At 36.1% G+C, this 22524-nt stretch overlaps 1 protein-coding gene and 1 pseudogene across 17 annotated transcripts in view; one reads left to right on the forward strand and one right to left on the reverse strand.

Annotated features, from left to right (window-relative positions):
* FOXP2 (forkhead box P2) overlaps nt 1-22524 on the forward strand; it is a 608228-nt gene that overhangs the window by 208392 nt on the left and 377312 nt on the right. The window lies entirely within an intron of this gene.
* LOC106634993 (large ribosomal subunit protein eL36-like) lies at nt 2666-2963 on the reverse strand (annotated as a pseudogene).

Raw genomic sequence — 22524 nt, forward strand, 5'->3', positions numbered from 1 at the left:
CACATATTTGGAGTGCTGTACTTTGAAGCATTGAGCTCACTAGAAAAATAATACGTTTGGTTTCCAGAAAAGTGAATTGAAAAGTATGTATCAGCAAGTAATAGAACAACATTTAAAAAAAATAAATTCTCAGCTGGGTGTGGTGGCTCACACCTGTAATCCCATCACTTTCAGAGGCTGAGGCCGGGGGATCACCTGAGGTCAGGAGTTAGAGACCAGCCTGACCAACATGGTGAAACTCTGTCTTTACTGAAAATACAAAAATCAGCTGGGCATGATGGTGGGCGCCTGTAATCCCAGCTACTCAGGAGGCTGAGGCAGGAGAATCACTTGAACCCGGGAGGCGGAGGTTGCAGTGAGCTGGGATTGTGCCACTGCATTCCAGCCTGGGCAAAAGAAGGAGACACTGCCTCAAAATAAATAAATAAATAAATAAATAAATACATACATACATACATGCATGCATATATACATACATACATACATACATAAATTCTCATTAAACCATAATTCCAAATTTCATTCCTATTGATGTGATGATAGAATTTGGACAAACATAATGCACTATATTAAAAAAAGAGAAAATGATAACTTGTTCATATTTTTTAAATGAGAGTTTATGTTTATAGTTTTAAATTTGTGGCTTGGAACTATCTGCTAGTAAAATTTTTGATATCATTATACAAAATAGAAAATATGGATTTTAACTGGCCTGCTTTTCAATTCAACTGAACATTAAGTACCCTTTTAATGGTCTTATTTGCTGGGAAGTGCACCATTACAATAATCTGCTTTTTACAGCCCATATCAAGTATGAACCAGCATCACTTATTACAAAGTTTGTGCTTTGGGAGACATTTTCATGGCATCTAACGGTACTACCCCACATTTCTTGGAATTAGTCTTTAATGATATCATTTTCCAAAATGAGTTGTTGCTCAAACTTACTGATTGTTTTGTGGTTAAAATCTAATCCAGCAGCTATATTTAAAATGTCATACAAATTTGTAAGGAAAGGTTCACTGAAAGTACTGTTACATTAGTAATTGTATGAAAATGCTGTAGAAGAGATACCATGCAGCTTGAATGTTTTCGTTTTTTTCCCCTATATGATATCCAAGGGATGACTATGAAACCTCATTTTAAACTGTTGGCAATTTGAGTTTTTACTATTGTCTGCCAGAGAACAGAGGACTATTACTGTAGGTGTCATGTAAAATGAAGTTATAGTCTGAAGCCTCCTTTTAGCTGTCAGCCTTATTAAGGAGCTCTTCATGTGTTGAACCTGGCACCTGGTATTGTATAAGCAATGCATGTGAGAGCCCGGGGAGAGCTTTCTTTCTCTTTTCTGTGGCCTTTATTAGGCTTGGCTCACATTTTCACTGTTGCTTTGCCTTATTCCAACTTTTTAGCTGCACCTCACAGCACAGTAGGTCTAATTTAGATTGACTCCTTTGCCTGAAGACTGATTGAAACTTGTGTCTCGGAGTTGCTAATGCTCACTGAACCATTTTATTGAAGATAAAGTAAATAAAATAGATTGCCATATGAGAATTCTCTGAAATCAAATGGAATAATTTGCCAGGTTTAAGCCCATAAAGAAAGCAAAGCAGTGAAACAGAATACTTTTTATGTTCAGTATATTAAGGGGTAAATATTCTTGATATATTAGACCTAAAATATTTAGGTTTTTCAGTACAATTAAATGTTAAATATAATTCTCAACTGCCATGTTATTTTTGGTGTTAAACAAGGGGTTCTCTCCAAGAGAGTAATATGAATAAAAACTTTTGGGACTACAATATTGTGATGATTTTTTTTTCTTTCTCTTTTTGTGACACTTAAGTGTATGAATCAGTAGTCTCAGATAATTTAATAAACAACACAAATGAATGGATTTGCCAGAGTACACTTTAGAATCCTAAGTTTGGAAAATAGCAGTAAACCTTAGCTTACCCAAAGATAATATTAATTTTGAGCATTTTATTCATTAATCAAGATTATGTGTTCACATAAGAACAACCTTTTCTGAAAAGTATCCTGTGGAGTTTTTTTTTTCTTTTTGAATAAGACTGTTAGGTTTATTCAAAGAATAATTACAATATATGTGTTTTACATATCATGTGAAATAATTAGGGGAAGGAAGAAAAATGTTAGAGTGACCTTAGCATCTTGAATCCTGTGAACTTACAATAGCATATAATGCCGCAATAACATATATTGACACATATGATTTGTGAAATACAAAGATCTGAGCCCTTGCATGAAGATATTTTGAACATCTGATGCAGAGAAATGAAGATCTCTTATATGATTCCTAGGTCAGATGAAAAGTAAACATTTATAGAGGACAGATCAATAAAAGAATTTTGTAAGAAAATTTCTGAACTTGCTGATTAAAGGCAGTATCTCTCTTCAACCTTATAAAGATTCTGTCACATTAATCTTTCTCTTATAATTTATCTTGTAGTTTCTCCAAATTTAAGATAATTTCTATCTGTGCCCCTCTTAAATGTGTATAGTTAATTTTTAAAAAATTTTGCTAAAACATTTCATTAGTTTCACAGGTGATGATTTATGCTTACTTTTTAGTTATATCCACTATATGCATTTTTTTTTCCTGTCAAGCTGCCCTTTATTTCAGGGAGAGGGCAGGGCAGGGGGCTCAGTCTTTCTTGGCAGCGACTTTCCTCATGGCGCCCAGAACGTTTCTCAGCTCCTCCTGCTTCCTCTTGGCGCGGATGTGTCCCCACCCTTTTCTCGATGAAACTTGAGGGCCCGTTTGTCCTTGGAGACCTTCAGTGATTCCATGGCACGCAGCTCCTATGGGGCGAACCCACACACCTCTGAATCATGTCCCACGCAAACTTGGTGTGCTTGGTCAGGCGCCCGTGGTGGCGGCTGTGCCTGGGCTTGCTCACGTTCTTGGTCACCTTGTGGCCCTTGTTGAGGCCCACTGTCATAGGGGTAGCCCAGAGCCATGGCTGCTGCTCTTCAATGGCTGCCGTAGTGGAAGCACTATATGCATTTTTTGCCTCTAAGTGCCCAATAGTCCATCAGTTCGCACAACTATTAATATTTTTTATAATGATTTCCACTAACCCTGTCACAGTTAGGCATAAAGGATACATTACATTCTCATAAGAACAATAAGCCATCTGAAAGAAGTCCTTGACACTTTTTTGCCTTTTAAAGTAACGTTGTCAGTTAAGAGCTGCTTTAGTTCTTGACCATAACTTTGACTATTTTTCCTCCATGGGATTCAGTCAGTTTCGAGGTTCAGTCAATTTCAGGGTTCGGGTTGTCTCCAAAAGTATGTGAGGCTGAATAAAAATAAACATGCTCCATGTTCCCTTGTGAGTGAACTGACAGAGAGGTTGTCACATTACAGTTTTTCCTCATATAGTGGGGCTGAAAGTATAATTAGTTACCCAATATTTTTAAAATAATGCTGTATTTTTAGTGTTCCAGTGCCGTTATATTGTATACTTATCTTCATTATTATATTCTATACTCATTTCCTTCTGATTGATCAGTAAGTGTTAAAGTCTATTCCTTTATCTAGAAGTACATCTTATTTGCTATGGACTCCAACCGTTTATTTCTTTTGAGATTTTGGTTTTGAGTGTGAACTTGCCCTCAGGAAATCGTGTGTCAGGAAAAGTTTTCTCAAAATGAGGAGAGCATTACATGGAAATCTGACAAAGCTTAGTTCCTTTAACAATATATTCTAGACTTGTAGCAACATGCCAAACTGCAGATCAGAGAACTTGTAGCAGAAGAGCTGCGTTTGTTAAGTCATTTCCTGTGCTCACCCTTGACTTCTCCTGTCTCTCTGTTCGCCACTTGTTTCTGCTTTGTCTTTATGCTTCATTCTCCTTTTGAAAATACTTCATTGTCTCCTTTATATTATTAGTATTAAGTAGTGTATGTTCTTTGATATTACTGTCTGGTCTCTCAGTCAGCACGCTGATCTTCAAATAATAAAAACGATAATAGTAATAACAATAATAATACTATCCAACATGTTGTAATATCAGGTATTCTTCTCAGTTATCCACCAGCATTAGCTGACTTAATATTCCCAATCTAATAGTTACATACTTGTGAGGTAGAAGGCAATATAATCTTCATTTAACAGATGAAGGTGTGGTGCTCAGAAAAGTTAAATAATTTGCCCAGTGTTACCTGGTTACTGTGTGACAGAACTAAGACTTGAACTAAGGCAGTTTAGCTTCAGATCTCTCCAGTAGTCTATTGCTCAGGACAATTGAACAACTTCTCTTCTCATGTGGTTTCCCTGGTGGCCTGAAACACAGTATGTATTTAAGCATAAAAAGGTTTATGATGCAGTTCCACACCTGTATATTAAATTTTTGGAAGCCAACATAGTCGAAATCAGTTAACTTCTGAATTATGGAATGTATTTTAAATAAGTCACTTTACTTTCAAATAGAGGCATGTGGAGTAAGGTATGAAAATATTAGTAAGAACTCATGAACCATACGTACAAAATTAGAAAGAATGACTTGTATTTAGTGTTTCAGTCAACTGAAAGGGATTGTTTCATATACTTTAAAATTTTAGTAGGCTAACATGCATTCTGAAACTTTATTTTTATTTTCACTATAGGTTTAATTATCTTACATAATTATAACAAAAATATACTAAAACTTAATTTTGCAATCTTAAAAATATACTGCTCAAGGTAAATAACTATACAATATATCATTCAAGATGCTTTTGTGAGTAAAAAGGATTCTGTTAGTATTTACCCCAAGCAATAGGTATATATTGGGACTATCTTGGGTGAAGATGTATGGACACCCTACTTGAAGCAGAAGCTGTTAGTTGTCATTCCAACATCCTTTCTTCTCTTTTTTCTTTGCTAACAGAACCCTGATGTTATTAAGACATACTTTATTACTATACATAACATATACTTCATGGGAAACTGATCCCATATCTAGTTCCAAGAGGTGGATCCTGACTAGGTAAAACCAATTATGATAATCCTATTCTTTTGCCAGTATGGCTTATTTATATTTTATTATTAATTTAATTTATATTAAATAATGTTAAGTAACTTCTCTAAGGTTATATAAATAAATAAATTGTGTTTAATTTATTAAACATGAAGCCCTTTCTACCTCTTGATCAACTGAGATAGTAACTTTCTATTTAATATATTTTGATTTAGAATTTTTGTCACTTAAAGCTATAAATATTCTAACTAATATACTCATTTTAATCATTATTTGAGGAGTTGGACCCTCACCAGACTTTCACATTACAGGGATTTCTATTTGCATAATGCAGGGTGGGTTTAGGGAAGAGGATTGAGGAGCTTTAATAGGGAAAACAGGGATGGAAGTTTATCTCCCAAGAGTTCAGAAAGGTTATTAAAATGAATCAAAAAGTGGTTTCTTTGTCTTTTGTCTTCTGAAAATGATTTAAGGAAATCAAAGGATTACACAGTACTCATTTACACTTTCAGGTTGACATAGATATTCCTTGCAATTTCTGTGACATTTTCTTACAGGAAGGCTTATTCCAATTCTTCCAGCAGCTACCCTTACACACACTCACACACACACACATACACACACTCACACACACACACAACTTTACTTTTGGTGGGATTTTTGATAGGAAATGGAAAAGAGATTTAAGCTACTAGCTTTTTCTTATCTGAAGATAGCTGCTTCTCTGGTTCTTATTGTTATACTTTAGGCAATTAGATATATAGATTCTATATTTCCTTACATCACAGATGACGATTCAATCTATATAACCATAGGAAAGGGAACTGGTTAAGTTAGAGTATATAAAACAATAGAATAACAAATAATATTTAGATAAATGAATAATGCAGGTGCGAAGCACTATTTAAATAACATATTTTGTCCTTAAAATATGTATTTATTTATTGGAAAATTACTATTTGCAAAAATATCAGTGATTATTTCTGGGAGATAGAGGTATATAAAAGATTTTCATTTTCCTATTTATACATTTAATGATTTTCTATATTATTTCAACATTGTTCATCAAACACATTTTTTCCTGAAACAAAAAAAAATATTAAAATAAAATAGAAAAAGTTCTTATTCTCAACTGGTTGCAATTCTCTGAGTAGTACACTACTATAGGTATAATTAACCAGATGCCTCATTCCTCAAGCATTCTTAGTAATAACGATTTAATATATCTTTTCTTGTGTTTCTGCTCAGAATTTTAATACCTGTAAAGACAATGTTGTTGTGAATCACAACATCATTAGAAACTGGAATTTTCACCTGGAGAGTTTTTTTTCATTGGTATCTGTACACTTTTCAAAACATGTAAATGTTAGCTACTAAATGGCTTATCTTTAAAAACTTTCTTTCATAAAATCTGAAAAGCACTCCTTTTCATTGTGAGAGATAATTTAGAATTAATCCTAAGACAGAACTGACTAGGCCAAGTGATTCTTAGCCCCATGAGACAATGAGATACAAATCCCCTTTTGCACAACCATGTTTTAATTCTCCCTTTACTAATATGAAAGGTAAACTTTTAGATATATATTTGAGATATATTATTTCAAAAATCAATATAATGTAAATGATTGATATGCTGAAATTAGAATTTATGTTCCCTATCTTAACGAAATAGTCATATAAATGCCCTACTTGCAGAATAGCCTTAATTTTAACAGCCAAAAAGAGTGATACATAGACCATCATTAGTGCTGTTTTTCAAAACGCTGAAAACCAGACAAGTGAGAAACAAAACAAATATTACTTTGATATAAGCATCATTGAACTCCTGGAAAGTTCGTTCTATATTAAGAATATAAAAATACCTTTATTTCATACATAAAATAAGGTTAGGTCTAGTCACAAGTTTTTTAGTTTCACAAATATTTGGAGAAAGTCTTGAAAGATGCAATGGCATTCCTCATTATTGTGGATGACTACCAAACATAACTCCTGTCCACACGTTAACAGTATCTCAAATTGTTGTTACACTCAAAAATTCTCCCCATTATTTTCAAAACTCCTCTTAAATAGTGGTATGCCCCTCACTGAGGAGCTTTGGTTTTGGTACCGGGAGATCTAAGTTCTTCATCTCTGCTACCATCTGTAAAGTTGGACAAGTGTGTTTATCTCTCTGAAGTTCAGATCTGTGATTTATTGATGGAAAATGATATAAATGAAAAGGGCATTTTGCACTGGGTGTCTGTGATCTCTTTTAAGTATAATATTTTGTAATTCTGTAAAATAAAGTCTCCTATCTTAGCAGCATAACTTGGAGGAATCCTCTAAGAATGTTTGTTTAGAAAGATTAACTTTCTAAAATGATTCCCTTGCATCTCAAGAGCTGGTCAACATCTTAAACATGAGTATTTCCCCTGACTTCCAGAACTCGGCATTTGTATAAATTCTCTGTGGCTTTCTGCCATACTTTTTAGGCAGCTCATTGAAGGTAATTAAAATGGTAGAAGTATCACCCATCACTATATGACAACATTTGACAAGTTCAGCATTAGTGATTTGTATAAAAAGCAGAAGTGATTAATGATAAAAAGTGGAAGTAAATCTCTGAGGCTGTTGATTAGTAGAAGTCAACCCATAATTTACTCTTATTGAATTTTAACTTCTAGATTGTAATTATCATGATTACTTAACAATATTTATTGACTTCTGTCTTACATGTAATTCCATATTTTGATCTTTGTTAACTAATTCAAATGTTTTTTAGGAATCTCCAGGTTATAACAGTGGTTGGTAGAGCATGCACTCACACATGTGCAAATATGATTCATTCAGAGAAATTACCATATACACCTTTATAGTCACAGCATATGAACTTTTGATGGTAAAACCACTGGGTTTTTTTTTTTTTATGTGCCAGATTGAAAAAATATAATAATTTATTTCAGCTACATCTTTCAACATAGTCCAAATTATTGACATTTTAAGAAATAGTGTAATTAGAAATTTAATTTCTAAGGAGTTAATAGCTCAGAATAAAATTTGTCTTTTTCTCTCCAAAGTTAGAAAAACACTGATGAGCATCCAGATGCCTCATCGCAGGCTAGATATTTCCTAGTTCTTATTTGGTGCCAATAATATTCAAAACTGGTTGTAAAACTGGCAGAGGCTGATCTTACAAATTATGGACTCAGCACCTGCAGGAGATGAAACCTGAACAGAAAGAACAGTGATTATTACTATGACATTAATCATTATGTAAAAACCACTGGGTTTTACAAATTTATATATATGTACAAATATTCATGTATTAATGAAAACCTATATGGAAGTTCCTAGTTGCTTCATACTTCTCAGTTTGAAAGCACTTTAAAAATATTAAATCATTTAATACTCAACAACTTTAAGAGGAGGTAATACTATCATTTATTCCATTTTAAAATAAAGAAACATAATTTGAAGTTAGTAAGAATAGAGACAGTATTTAAACTTAAGCAGTTTGGTTTCAGAATCTGTAATTTTAACCTATGAATTATTGTGGTGGACACACGGAAAGATAACTCTATAATGAGCAAAGCTTTGTATAATTCCCTTCCACTGAGTGAGGGTGGAACCTATGACTTGTTTCTAGCTAACGAATACGGCACAGATGATAGAATAATCATTCCATAAATATATGAGACTCCATCTTAGCAGACTGGAGCAAGTGATTATTCTGCTGGACTTGAATAAGCAAGCTGCCATGTTTTTGAGAAGGCTGGGAAATGGCCGCATGGTAAGGAACTGTCAACAGCCTCTCAGGAGTTGAAAGGAGCCCCAGCCTAGAGCCAGAAAGAAAATGGAGATTTTGGTCCTACAAATCCAGGAATGAATTCTGCCAACAATCAAGTGAGCTTAGAAGGGGGTCCTGAGCTCGAGAAAAAGAACACAGCCTGGTTTATACCTTAACTGCAATCTTGTGAGAGCCCAAGCAGATGACTCAGCTAAGCTATGCCCAGACACCTGAGTCACAGAAATTGCAGGGTAATAAATGCATGTTCCATTATGCATCAAGTTAGTCATAATTTGTTACACAGCAATAGGTAGCTAATACAATTTTGAATAGTTGAAATAAAACCCCATATCACTTATTGTTAAATGAGTAATTGTCACAGATAACGTGGAACTTGAAATGATTTTTGAAGGATAAAATTGAGCTGTTTGGAATTTTGACAATGTGATTGTGAAAAATCCTACACATACAAAAAAAGGTATGATTGAAGGCAATGATATTTACATTTGGGAAAATTTTAAGACATGTTTGGGAAATAGGAGATATTTATTAAAGAACTTATGATGTTTTAAAGGAAATCTTCACTTATAAAGTGAATTTGAAAGTCATTGAGTGATGTTAGTAGAAGGCTTGTTTGACCAAAGCACTGGAGCAGAGAATGACTTCACATCAAGCATTCATCTTTCATGCCCTCTAGTAACCATTTTTCTTACCTCTTTTCTTTGTAGATCATTTTTAAACCTTTGTTTCCTAGTTAATCTCTTTTAGAACCAGAGTTTTACTCTTTCTGTGTTCTTAATCTGCTCACCGTTTTCTATTTGTTGTCTGCCTTAGAAATATGAAACTAGAGGTTTTAAAAAATCTTATTGATAATATACTTTTAATCTCAACTTTTGGGGCAAGTTAACTCATTTCTTTACAGTTTAGTTATTGGTTAGTTGTGAGCTTTGTGACTCATTGTGATGAATAATTTGTAAAATAAGTTAATTTTAAACAAAGTATATAAAAGTAGAACACTGACTATATAAACTGATGCTCTAAGAATGAAACATGAGATGTTTTATTCTCTTATTTATTATTTCACATTTTATGGCTGCAGGCTTTATACCTTTATGAAATATTTCATAATTTTTAAGTATATTGATGAGAATAAGTATGGCAAATACTTAACAGAAGGAATTCAAATGCAATTATAATTAGATAACATAGTACATTGTAGTCTATGTAATAACAAATAGGTACGTGGATTTATTTTAAATATTTTAAAGTTCTTACTATAGGATTATTTGCTTGTGACATTACAAGTGACCTAGTATTTGTGGCCACAGAAAGTAGCCTTTAGCAAACAAAATAAACACTCTAGCTTCTAAAGGTCTTTAATTAATATGGGTTTCCAAGTTTTACATCTTAAACTCCAGTGGCTAATCACATGAAGAATGGTAAATAAGTGTGAGGAGGCTCAATGCTAGACTCCTAGCATTGAGCAATGCAGAATAAATAAAATGTGTTAATAAAAAATTATATCATTCATTTTTATCCTTCATTTTTATATTGTTAAAATAGATGCTGGGCATGGTGACTCATGCCTGTAATTCCAACACTTTGGGAGGCCGAGGTGGGCAGATCACTTGAGGGCAGGAGTTCAACACCAGCCTGGCCAACGTGACAAAATTATCTCTGCTAAAAATACAAAAATTAGCCAGAAGTGGTGGTGCGTGCCTGTAGTCCCAGCTACTCGGGAGGCTGAAACATGAGAATTGCTTGAACCTAGGATATGGAGGTTGCAGTGAGCCAAGATCGTGCAACTGCACTCCAGCCTAGGTGACAGAGTGAGACTCTGTCTCAAAAAAAAAAAAAAAAAATAGAGTGTGCATGTGGAAATTTCATAAATTGAAGTTCAGATGATTTCTTTCTCTATAATCCATGTTCTCTTAATGATACTTTGTCTTTACTGTTAATAGTTAACTATTTCCCACATGTTCTCCTTTGCACATCCACAAAAATGGTTTGAAATGTTTCTGAAACAACGTTAAAGGCATTTAAGAATAGAATAGAACATTTAAGAACAGAAAGCAATTCTGTGTGCTGAAAAGACATTAACTATACAAATAGTAAGCTAGATAGATCATATATTTTGTCATTAAATATTTTATAAAATTTTTACTATGCTGTATTATTCTAGATATTTTAAAAAGATTGTCATTTTTATGATTAATATAAGAATGAAAAAATACAATATGCTTGACCTCATTTGACTTTCTGATGTTAAATCATTTAAAAGGTTTGTAAGATGTTTAATTACCAAAAGGTATGATCATTATTCATCTCATCATTTGATATTTAACGTCAACTGAATTGCCTCCCTGGAGTGCACTGTGTTTCACAGATCAATAGATTTACCAAGAGCTTGAAGGAGAGCTTTAAACGTTCATTGAAAAGAAGGAAAAATATATCCCTCTTGTAAAATGGCTTACATATTCATTTCATCAGCTTCATAATTATTTTATTTACTTCTATGAATAAGTCTCTTTATAACAGTAGTTTTCAAGTATTACATCTCCTTTAAGTAAATTAAATTATAGTGTTAATCAGATTTGTTTTACTCAAATGCACTGAAAATTCTGTAACAGAGAAATACATAGGTAGATTTCTTGAATAAATTCTGCTTTTGAGAGCTATCTTAAATGACTGTTTAAAATATGATTTTCAATATTCAGTACAACCCCTGTAAAATTATTCTTATAAAACCATTATTTTATATTCCATCCAGTCCTTATACATTTATGAGGAAATTGTACGGTAAGAAGTTTAGAACTGGAAGAGGAATTGTTCCTTCTTTCCCACTAGCTCCTTGGATGCTCCCTAGTTCTGATGTAATATCATTGAAATGCAGTTAATGAAAACACTTAAAGTTTACTGTATTTGCTCTGTGCCAGGTTTTCTAATCACTTTACACATATTAACTCATTTAATATTTCACCAGCCTTATAATATAGGTACTGCTATTCCCATTTTTGCAGTTATGAAACTTGCCCAAGGTCACATAGCTAATAAATAGAAGAACCAGACTTGGGCTCTTGTAAGTGGGTCTTAACCACTTACAAATACTGTCCCTTGGGCACAAGGGGAGAGTCATAAAAAGAGCAATTGGGCTTTTTCTTTTTTATACTTTAGCCAAACTAATGTTAATCTTCATGAAAAATAATCTAAGCCATCACTTTCTGTGCTACCCCTAATCTGTGGTGGTTTGGAGAACGGAAATTATATATATTAAAATAATGGGATTCTCAATGTGTTATTAGATTAGCCAGAGAGTACCAGGTCTGGTATTTGATTTTACCCTACTTACATGTAATAAGTCAACTTGTTACTGTTTCGTGGATTCTAGCAGAAGACATGAAACTCTTAGAGCGAAAGGACTGTATTAATTACAGCACAGCAAGCCACATGAACATTAGTTTCCTTTGCTCCCAAGTGCTGCAGGGGTGATACAATATGGCCCAAATGGATCCTGTGCACACACAGGGTATTCATTACAGCTGAGGAACACTCAGCTAGGGATATCTGCTACGTTTATAGAAAACAATAAGCAAACCTGCTCTTTGTCCCAGATATAATACCTTATCCCTTAAGGTTATTCACTGCAAACACAACCCTAAAAAATACATCAGGTGAAAACTGCATAGAATCTGTATTCTTGGTGCATCTGGCAAAAGGTATAGGAGGGCCAGAACCTCATGGAGAATGTCTTTTTCAAGTCTGAACCCTGCACTACGTTAGTTTCTTATGGCTGCTCTAATAAATTACTGCAAACTCAGTGATTTAAGACAACATAAACTTATTATCTCATAGTTCTGGAAGTCAGAAGTATGACATAGATTTCACTGGTGTAAAGTAAAGGTGTCAGGAAGACCATGTTTTTTTTCTGGAGGTGCAAGGGAAGCATCCGATTTCTAGCCTTTTCCAGCTTCTAGAGGCTGCCTACATTTCTTGGCTTGGAGGCTCCTTCCATCTTCAAAGCCAGCAATGACTGGTTGAGCCTTTCTAACATGGCATAACTCTGACATTGGCCTTCTCTGCCTACCTCTTCCACATTTAGGTTTCTTGTGATTACAGTGGGTCCACGGCTAATTCCAGACGATCTCCCTATTTTAGGATCAGCTGATTAATAATCTTAATTCCATCTGCAATCTTAATTCCTTTTTGCTATGTAACATAACATTTTCAAAGGTTCTGGGGATTCAGATGTGAACATCTTTGGGAAGCCATTATTCTGCCTACCAAATATGCTGTATTGGTTTCTGGTGAATTTTCATGAGTTGGTGACGTTGTTGGCCACTCTGATTAATTTGACTGACAGAGGTTAGGATTAAATCATTCAATTTGTCTCATAAAGCATTTAACTAAGGCTACTATTAATAGGATTTCAAGCAGCAGGATTAAGGCCACCTGTAAATATTGACCACATTTATGCCCCCCGAGTCCTGGACTCAGCCAGTTTTGAATAACTAGCCAGGACAGACTAGTAGGTCTTATTTTAGCCAGACAAGATGTAGTCTAAGGCCAGTTAATGACCTGCACAATGGACTTTAGACAGATACACTGATATTTAGTGTCATTACCAATAATTGCAGGGGGAAACAGGTGGACCAAAAAAGAAACCCCACATATATGCATTCTGTGGCCCTTTCTCCCTTATATACAAACATGTAACTCAAAGGGGTACATCAGTTCTCTTCAAGATGCATTACCAAACTTTATTTGGATCATCTTTATACTTTAGTTTGGTTAAGTGACAGGCAGATTCACTGAATAGCTGCAGCTATGATTGCCATACATTTCATAACTCAAAGCCAATTGGGCATCAGGAGAACTGTGAATTCATTTTAGGCATATTTAAATAAGGTTGGATTAGTTTATGTGTTTGAATACATATTGACATTGGGGGTGGGGAGAGGATGTTTAGGAGTTGCCAAAGACGGCATCAGGCACAATAAAGTAGTTTAGGTCTCATGATGTTCACATGAACATGTCTGTTTTTGTAGCCTGTGGATGGGGATGATAAACTGAGCAACAGGTCACATTACCAGCTGCAGGAGCTGCTTTACTTAAATGGACCATACGATTATTTTGCTGGGCTGTGGCACTAGATCTAGGAGGGAAGGAGCGTTAATTGTTCCTCACCTCTCACCTTCCAGGGTCTAAGGTGTTTTCACTTAGTGCCGGGATTGTTGCTTTCACTCCATAGCCACAAATTTGGCATACCACATTCCAGTGGCTATAATTTCATCCTTTTTCCAGACATCCTCTAGTTTCATCTCCATCTTTCATCTTAAAGGGCAAGATGGGAATAGAAGAAGAACTTTTGTACAAAATAGAAACCTATGATAAACCCACCTTGGTCCTCATAGGCCACTGGGGGGGACTCAGTGAACAATATACTCAACCAATTAGTCATTATACTAATGATCTAGGATTATATCAATCCAACTAAAGTATACAAGGGACTGAACCACAATTAGTTTGAACTCCCTAGGTCTCCTCGTGAGTGAGGATTACTGTGGATAAAGTAAAGTGCATCATATCTAGAAACGGTCAGAGTAGAATCCTAAATTTTCAAAACAGGTCTGTATAACCATCACCCTTTTCATCCTAGTCATTATTCAGGAGATGGTCAAAGGCGATAAACCCTTTTAAGGGACAGCTGCATTTAGTGACCAAATTGTCCTGCTAAAGTGTGTAGACCAAAAAGAGAGATAAAGGACCAGAAATATTTCTGAATTGCTTTTTGAGGATACTGTTACCAGTATTCTACAATCCAGATGCCTGTGGAAAGTAGAAGCATGGACTGTTCATCAGTTACCTTGGCTTGCAGTCTATTGTAGGATGATCTTGGCAATAAAAGATATAGAATTGTCCATCTGTAGGTGGTCCGTAAAGCTGAAAATATGACATAGTTAAGTTTCAGGGCCACAATATCATGGCCAGAGTTGGCTGATTAGACTGAAACGGTGCCATTGTAATCCAAAAAAAGTCTCAAAAGCAGTGAAGCATCAACAGTAGTAGCCCTGGGAGGGAGACAAAAGACCGATATAGTCAATTTGCCAGGGGCAGGTGGAGTCAATGCTGTTGAGAGGTAATTCTCCATGATTTTCTCAAATTTTACATATCTTGTAAGCAGAGGTACTATCTAATCTTTTCAGAATGTATTTTTAAGAGTGTATAGCAAACAGTTTTGGAAGATAGAGATACAGCTTTTATTTGCAGCAGAGAGCAGGTTTGTTCACTTTTTGTTATAATAAAGACAATGTATCCTTCTGAGATAAAGATTAGACAAGTGTATCTCCCATTATAAAATACACTGGTTTCCTAAGATAAGTGATCCTCTTTGTGTGCAGTTGTCACTTGGCTCTCTTCTCGTCACTCCGTGGAAACTGAAGCTCAGGAAACTGGTTTCTTGTTATCTATAATGTTAGACCCTTTCTCAGTTTTTGACAATCACCATACGAAGTGTGGCTTCCTGTACTGCTATACCAGTGCACCAGTTCATAGCAGGTGCTGTAAGTCTGGCATGCAGTGGTAGCTTCTGCCTCAGAAACATAGAACTCTGAATTGTGTGTCCAGTTTATGATGGTGGGTCCACAGCCATGACTGGTATGATGATGGATAGAGGTAGCAATAGTGGTAGTCTGTCTGGGACAGGCTTGATCAGCATCTTAATTCTAATAGATCTCGTCAGAGAACAGGCTTTAGGCACCTTTAGGAATGACTCAAGATTGTCTGATCAGCAGCTACATTTTTTTCCCCATAGATCTCAGCTCTAAAGGGAGATACATATTTTTTTTCTTTGAGACAGAGTCTTACTCTGTTGCCCAGGCTAGAGTGCAGTGGTGTGATCATAGCTCACTGCAGCTTCTGACTCTTGGGCTCACGTGATCCTCCAGCTTCAGCCTCCTAAAGACTGAGACTACAGCCACATGCCACCACACTCAACTCTTTTTTTTTTTTTTTTTAGATATGGGGGCTTGCTATATTGCCCAGGCTTGTCTTGAACTCCTGGCCTCAAATGATCTTCCCACCTTGGCCTCCCAAAGTGCTGGGATTAAAGGCATGAGCCACTGCACCTGGTGGGAGGTGTCTTTAATCTGCCAGTCTCTGCTTTTCTGAGTGGTAGACCAAACATCTGGGATATTGTCAACAGTCCAAGATATAGTAAAAATGTGACAAAGCTCATAAAGTGGAGTTTTGGTTACTGCTACCTTGAGTTATGCCCATCGAGCTGAGTAAGCAAGCAGCAGCAGTATAGGAAACATCATGAAGTTTCAGCTTAGCCAGAGTATCAGGGAAGCAGGTCTAGGCATTTAGGGAAAGTCTGTAAACTGAGGGACCAATTGAGTTAGCAGCTTTACCTTGAGTGGTGTGGTTAGGGTGAATGTCTCCCCCAGAGGGGTAGCTGCCACTTGTTCATATAAAATTGAGATGCCACTAGGTCTAGGCTAGCTGGCTCTTGAATGTACCATTTCCATTTGACTACAGAAGCCTATCAAGGCCCTTCCTAGCTTAATAGTCATCATGTCCAAGTTGACCCTACCATCAAATGGGAATGTCAGGACTGAGGGTCACAAGAGTCCTCCATATGTCCAGTGTTAGGAGAGCATAGTAGCAGATTAGCTGTCTTTTTTTTTTTTTTAAAGTGGGTGTACAGTGGCTGTATCAGGCAGGTGGCACTATTTTACTGGAAATGGTCTTTCTGAGTACTCTGGCAGGCATCAGAGTTTCTAGTTGAAGCTGTGGTTTTCCTTTCTCCTCTTTAGATTCTGTGTTTGTTGTTGTTGTTGTTGTTGGACAACCTGGGAGAAGTTAGGGAGGTGGAGTGGGGGACAAAGGGGTGAAATTACACATCTCTTTATCGCCTGTCTTCATATGGCCATTGCTGAATAGGAGAATTTCTTCTGACATTTAAGGGACACTTTTTTAAGAGCAGGAGTGAAAGTTTATTAAAAAGCTCTCTAGCAGAAATGAAAGGAAGTAAAGTACACTTGGAAGAGGGACAAGTGGGTGACTTGAGAGATCAAGTGTGCAGCTCAACCTTTTGACTTGGGCCTTTATATGTTGACATACTTCCAGGGTCTTGTGTTACTTCTCCCCGATTCTTCCCTTGGGGTGGGCTGTCTGCCTGCGCATGCTTGAGTCCACTCGACCAATTTCGGAGATCTTATAGGGAAGTTGCGGATCACCAGTTTCAGGTGTTTTCTATCTATTAGGAGACTGCCTTTCCCTGGCGCTGGCTGTGACCAATTATTTTAGAGAGATGGTTAACAACCACCTGACCATCACTTGATGGTCACCTGACATTCCTGATATGTGTGTGTCAGGTGGGGGAGGAGCCTCTCTTTCCCTGCTCATGACTGACTGACCTATTGTAACATTTTCCCCCTCAAGAGTCCAAGACCCAGATTCTTTGGGGAAATGGATAAAGGTCAGTCTTCCATAACTGTTTCCTGCTGACAAAGGAGCAGTGGTGATGGTTCTGTGGGTCTTGGCCTCTTGCTAGCTGTCACAGCAGGAGGGTGGCTTTGTGGATTGGTAAATTGGTATCCAGCCAGGTCCAAGAGAGACAGGGGCAGGATTTTGCCAATGCCAAATATACTTCAGCAGTAGAAGCCACAAGATTACATTATTAAATTGTCCCAAGAGTCCCCCAGTGCAAACCCCAGCTGAACGCCATTTAGTTATATTCTGGTGCGTTTTCCTTCTGCAGGAACTCAAACCAAGGTTTCTTATGTGTGCATGAGTTGGGGGCCAGAGTGACAACTGGTAGGAAACTATGTTATTCCCCAGCTAGGAGAACAGAGGGGAGGGGTACATGATAGTAGGGAGTCAAGTTTACAGGGACAGTAGGAGCAGTGGGAAGGAAACTGAATTGTAGCCTTTTCTTAAAAAAAATTCTTTATTACTCTACATTTCACTTTTAATTGTTAACCTTTTGCAATGGACTTGGTGCTTTAGTTCTGGGACCCCTTTCTCTCTTGTATACCTCCTGGGCCCTGGAAGCTCTTTTGTTTTTGCCCCTGTACATGCTGCTGTATTTCACATCATAGTTCTTAGTGCCTTCTGACACTTGTGCACCCAGTGTCTTATTCTCCTTACCAGCCAAGCTGGGTGGGTCAGGAGGAGGTTGCAGCAGAAGCCAGATGCATGAACTTGGCCCAGTCTTTATTATTATTATTTGCATTTACTCTCTTTTGAGTGGCCACCTGCTGGGCACTCAACCAAATGAACTTTTATGTATTCAGTTCACCCAAATCTCCATATTGAATAGGGAGGTCCTGATTGCCAACATTATTTATTTTGGATTTGGGGATTCCACGATTCAGTAGCCATAGTCACATTGCCTTTTGCCTATGGGTGCTGGACTTGCTGTCCTATTCTCAAGAAAACAACATATTCTTTTTGCTTTTAGAAGAGTGAGGAGAAATCAGGATATCATTTGGGCAGCTTGTTTTATTTCTGCCTCTCTCTGTTTAGCCTCTAAACATTATCTTAACTCCGATTCATTAGTCCTCATTCACCCCTCGTCTAATACATAGGTGAGAACATTCACTTATGGAACCCAGAGAGCCATTTCTTCAAACCTGACCCAGAGAACCCTTTTCCTTCCTGTTCCAGCAAACCGTGTCTCTGTTAACATCTTATCCTTTGTCAAACCTGTTGGGTTTAGGGTTTGAGTTTACCTAATAGTCTAGCAATTAGTCTATTATTATTTCATGGATACTGGCAGGACACATGAGATGTCAGGGTCAGAGTCAAATAACTGAATTGCAGCACAGCAGGCAGCATAAGCAACAGAATTTTTGTGTTGGTTCCCCTTGCCTCAAGTCTTACAGTGATGTCTACAGCCCAGACGGATGCTGTGTATGCAGTGGAGCTGCAGTGAGTTTCGGAAATCCACCACTTTGTAGCAAGCAGTAAGCTAGCCTGCTCTTTGTCTTGGCGGGAAACATTACCTAATTCCTCAAAGTTGCACACTGTAAACACAACCCTGATAAATGGCCTGGGGCAAGAGCAATCAAGGGCTTCTTGGCACACCTAGCAGAATGTGGAGAAACTTGAGAGACCCATGGAGAACCCATCAAAAGGTCTTTAAGAGTTGCACTTCCTGCCTCTGCATCTTGTCTCTCAGAGTATTTTATAACCTACCATTTTTGTGAAGAGGGGGAAATACAGTGACTGAACATCTTCATGGTGCAATCACATAGAGTCCAGAAATTCTCTGAAAATAAGGAAAGTTTCTAGACTCACTACATGCATCATTCAGGGAAATAAAAATATGGGGTTACATTCTGTGTCTGAAAGTTTCCAAGCTAAAAGACACCACTATGAAAATAAGTTTATAGAATAACATAGCTTTGGCTCCTCTGTGATGAATTATTTCGCTCCGTGATAACAATTTACACATGACTTTTAGGACATTAATCTTAAAAGATACTTCCACTGATTATTTGGAACATCTTTCTGGAGAAGACAGTCTCTAAAATGGAGAATTTTTGGTAAAGATGCCACAGAATATAATCTTACATTTCCATTTTACTAAATTGTTAATCTATTAAAGGTAAAACAAAAATATTGTCATTATTTGAAATTGTATAATTTTATATAATGTTAAAAATAACTTCAAGAAAGGATATATAATTCTAACACATATCACCTGTACGTATTATGTTTAGGATAATTATAATCCAACATTTTATCTTGAGTCTAGTTGTAACTGATCAATATTTTTTCAAACTGAAAGTCTGGCTCCATTAGTGGTTTATACGTTAATTTAGTGGATTGCAACCAGCATATTTAAAAATGTAATGTAATAGAATAAATAGAACAGAACAGAAAGCAGAACCAAAAAGAATAGAAAAGAATAGAATAAAATGGAAAGTACATGCTATTATGGATTAATATCCTGTGAAACTTTTATATATGTGTATTTGAGTTCTCAGTGCTAATTACATTTTTTTCTTGCTATGGAATATGGTCACGGTAGTTTGAAAGATTATCATAAGTAATGAAACAGCATTATATTTTATATAATATAATAATTTATATTATTTTATTGTTATATTTTATATATAATATATATAATATATGAAACTGTTTCCTTTCTGTTGACAGATATAACTGTAAAAAGCTGTGTTTGGTAAAATTTCTGGTCATTTTGCTCTGCCCCAGCTGTCTTTTGCTAAGTAAGCTGTCATAGATGCACCTTTGCTCTTTGCTTCCTTCAGACAGCATGGGTAGTGTATGGACCATAGACCTACAGTGCTCCGAATCACCTGAACAATCTCCACTGAGCAATTTTCACATAGTTCAATTGGATGAAAAAGCCTATGATATTGTATTAATATGAAGATATAATCTTATATGAAATAACTGTGACCTTTTGACTAAAGGAAAGTTTGAGGCTAAGAAAGTTTAAGGCTATCTTGTTCATCTTTGGGTTCCTAGTACCTAGCCTCAGGTTGGTATGTAGTAGGTACCTAATAAGCACTTGCTGAATTAATGAGTAAACAGGTGACCACATTATAAATTTGGAAAGAAGCTATATTGGCAATTGATAAGGTATGTCTCTCAAGTCAGGAGAATGATTTTCTTTGTAATGTGTTGTCTGCCTTATTATCAACAGCTGTGTGTTTTGTGAGGCATGGTCTCCATATTCCACTAAAACTATTAATAAAATGGATAAAGTAATGCTGCTTTTTGTGTCCTGTGTGCAATGATTATATAGATGGCTATTTAACATTTCTCATGCATTGCTGTTTACTTCTGAAAGAAAAAAAGGTGGTTCTAAAACGATAAGCACCACCTTTAAGCATTCTAACATTTGCCACAAAAATCTGATGTATTTTTGTCAGCCAGGTGCATATACTTTGCCTCCGTAACACTAAACAATGTCAATCCAGGTTCCATCACTGTCTTTGTGTTGGCTTTTTCCCAAACTCTGTGAGGGTTAATTGTTTACATTTCCTCTCTGGGAATTTTATAGGAAGTTTCCTGGGAATTTAATAGGCAATGGAAGGAAACTAATGTTCATTAAACAAGAAAATGATTTAGGCATTGTATTAGGCACATTTTCTCATTTATCTATTATTCACAAGTACCCATATTATAGAAGAGGTGTCTGAGGAGCATAACGTTTAAATACTGCCAAAGCCCATACAGGTAGTAAGTGGTTCAGTTAATATTTAAATTTAGACTTATCAGGCTCCTCGGTTTCTATTCCAGTAGACCTCTGTTATTCAATCATTTCTAATTGATAAAACCTTGTTATGAATGTAAATGTTGACCATACTGTTGCATGAAATATTATATTTTGGGCTAGATAGAGTGTTCTAGTCATCCATACCAGCTATTAAGTTTTTTTAGTTTTATTTTCTGTCCCTTGTATTATAAAAAAGAAAATCACTATACATGCACACACACACACACACAAACATAAATACAGTCAATTCTTGTTACTTGCCGTAATTATGTTCTATGAAGTCACCACAAACACTGAGTTAGTGAACACTGAACAAGTGCTCCTCAGAGGAATACAGGGAGGGCTAGGTTCCTGTAAGATTCTGGTCAGAACATTTCCATCAGTTGATCAATATATAACCTTGTTTTATGTGTATTTCTGTTTTAAAAACACTGTATTTAGTATATATTGTTGCCTCACTATAGCCAATGTCACTATAGCTCATGCCTGAGAAAAGCTTATTTAACTAACATACATATTTTCCCCATAGGGCATATCACAACCTTTTTACACTTAGGAACACTAGTCAACACTTCAGTACTACTTTTGGGACCTATTTTAAACAGTGAAATCACCAACAAAAAGCACAGATACAGCACTAAATAGACTGTGAAAAAGACATTTGTTTACAGTATGAGAACTGGAACAGGAAGGGACAGTGTCACCTTGTCTAACTTCAGCTGGGTGTGTGCATGTCAGGCAACTCAAATTTTTTGCTGCGTACATGTCTGTGAATGGCCACAAAAGTGCTGTATTGCTTTTTCAATCACAAACACATAGGTGAATTCACAAATATGGAATCAGCAAGAAAACAGGGATCAACTGTGCATACATGTATAATTATTGAAAATGTTTTATCAAAGTATACATTACTCTAATTCTCCAACATAATGTTCTCGACCAGTTCATTCATTCAGCATATATACTGAGCATATACAGTGTGAAAGGCACTGTTGTCAGCACTACAGATTTAGTCGTCAACAAAACAGGTATAGTCCCTACTTTCATTGATGATACAGTATATTTTTGTAAAAGTGAATAATATGCTAAGTGATGATATGCATCATAAAGAAAAAGCAAGAGAAAAATACAGACTGACATTGATGGAACTTTTTTACATAAAGTGGGTGAGGAAGACCTAACTCGTATGATGGCTTTATATAGGGACCTGAAGGAGACAAAGGAGCGAGCCCTGTAGATATGAGAGAAGAGCATTCCCAAGAGAGGAAACTGCAAATGCAAAAGCCTAGGAGAGTTTCATGTTTAAAGCGTTGCTGAGAGAGGGCTAGGATTTTAGGAGATGAGGTCAGAAAGTTAGAAAGTATTATAGAGTCTTTAGGACATAAGCCCATGATACCCAAAATCTCTTTTATAAAAAACTTTCTAATTTTTTAAAAAAATTCTTTCTCCTCTAAAGACATGAATTGCCTTGTGAATGATATAAACACGATTTTGTTATTAACAAGTGATTGAGGTACTTA

This window comes from Pan paniscus, chromosome 6 (assembly GCF_029289425.2).
Source record: "Pan paniscus chromosome 6, NHGRI_mPanPan1-v2.0_pri, whole genome shotgun sequence".
NCBI lineage: Eukaryota > Metazoa > Chordata > Mammalia > Primates > Hominidae > Pan > Pan paniscus.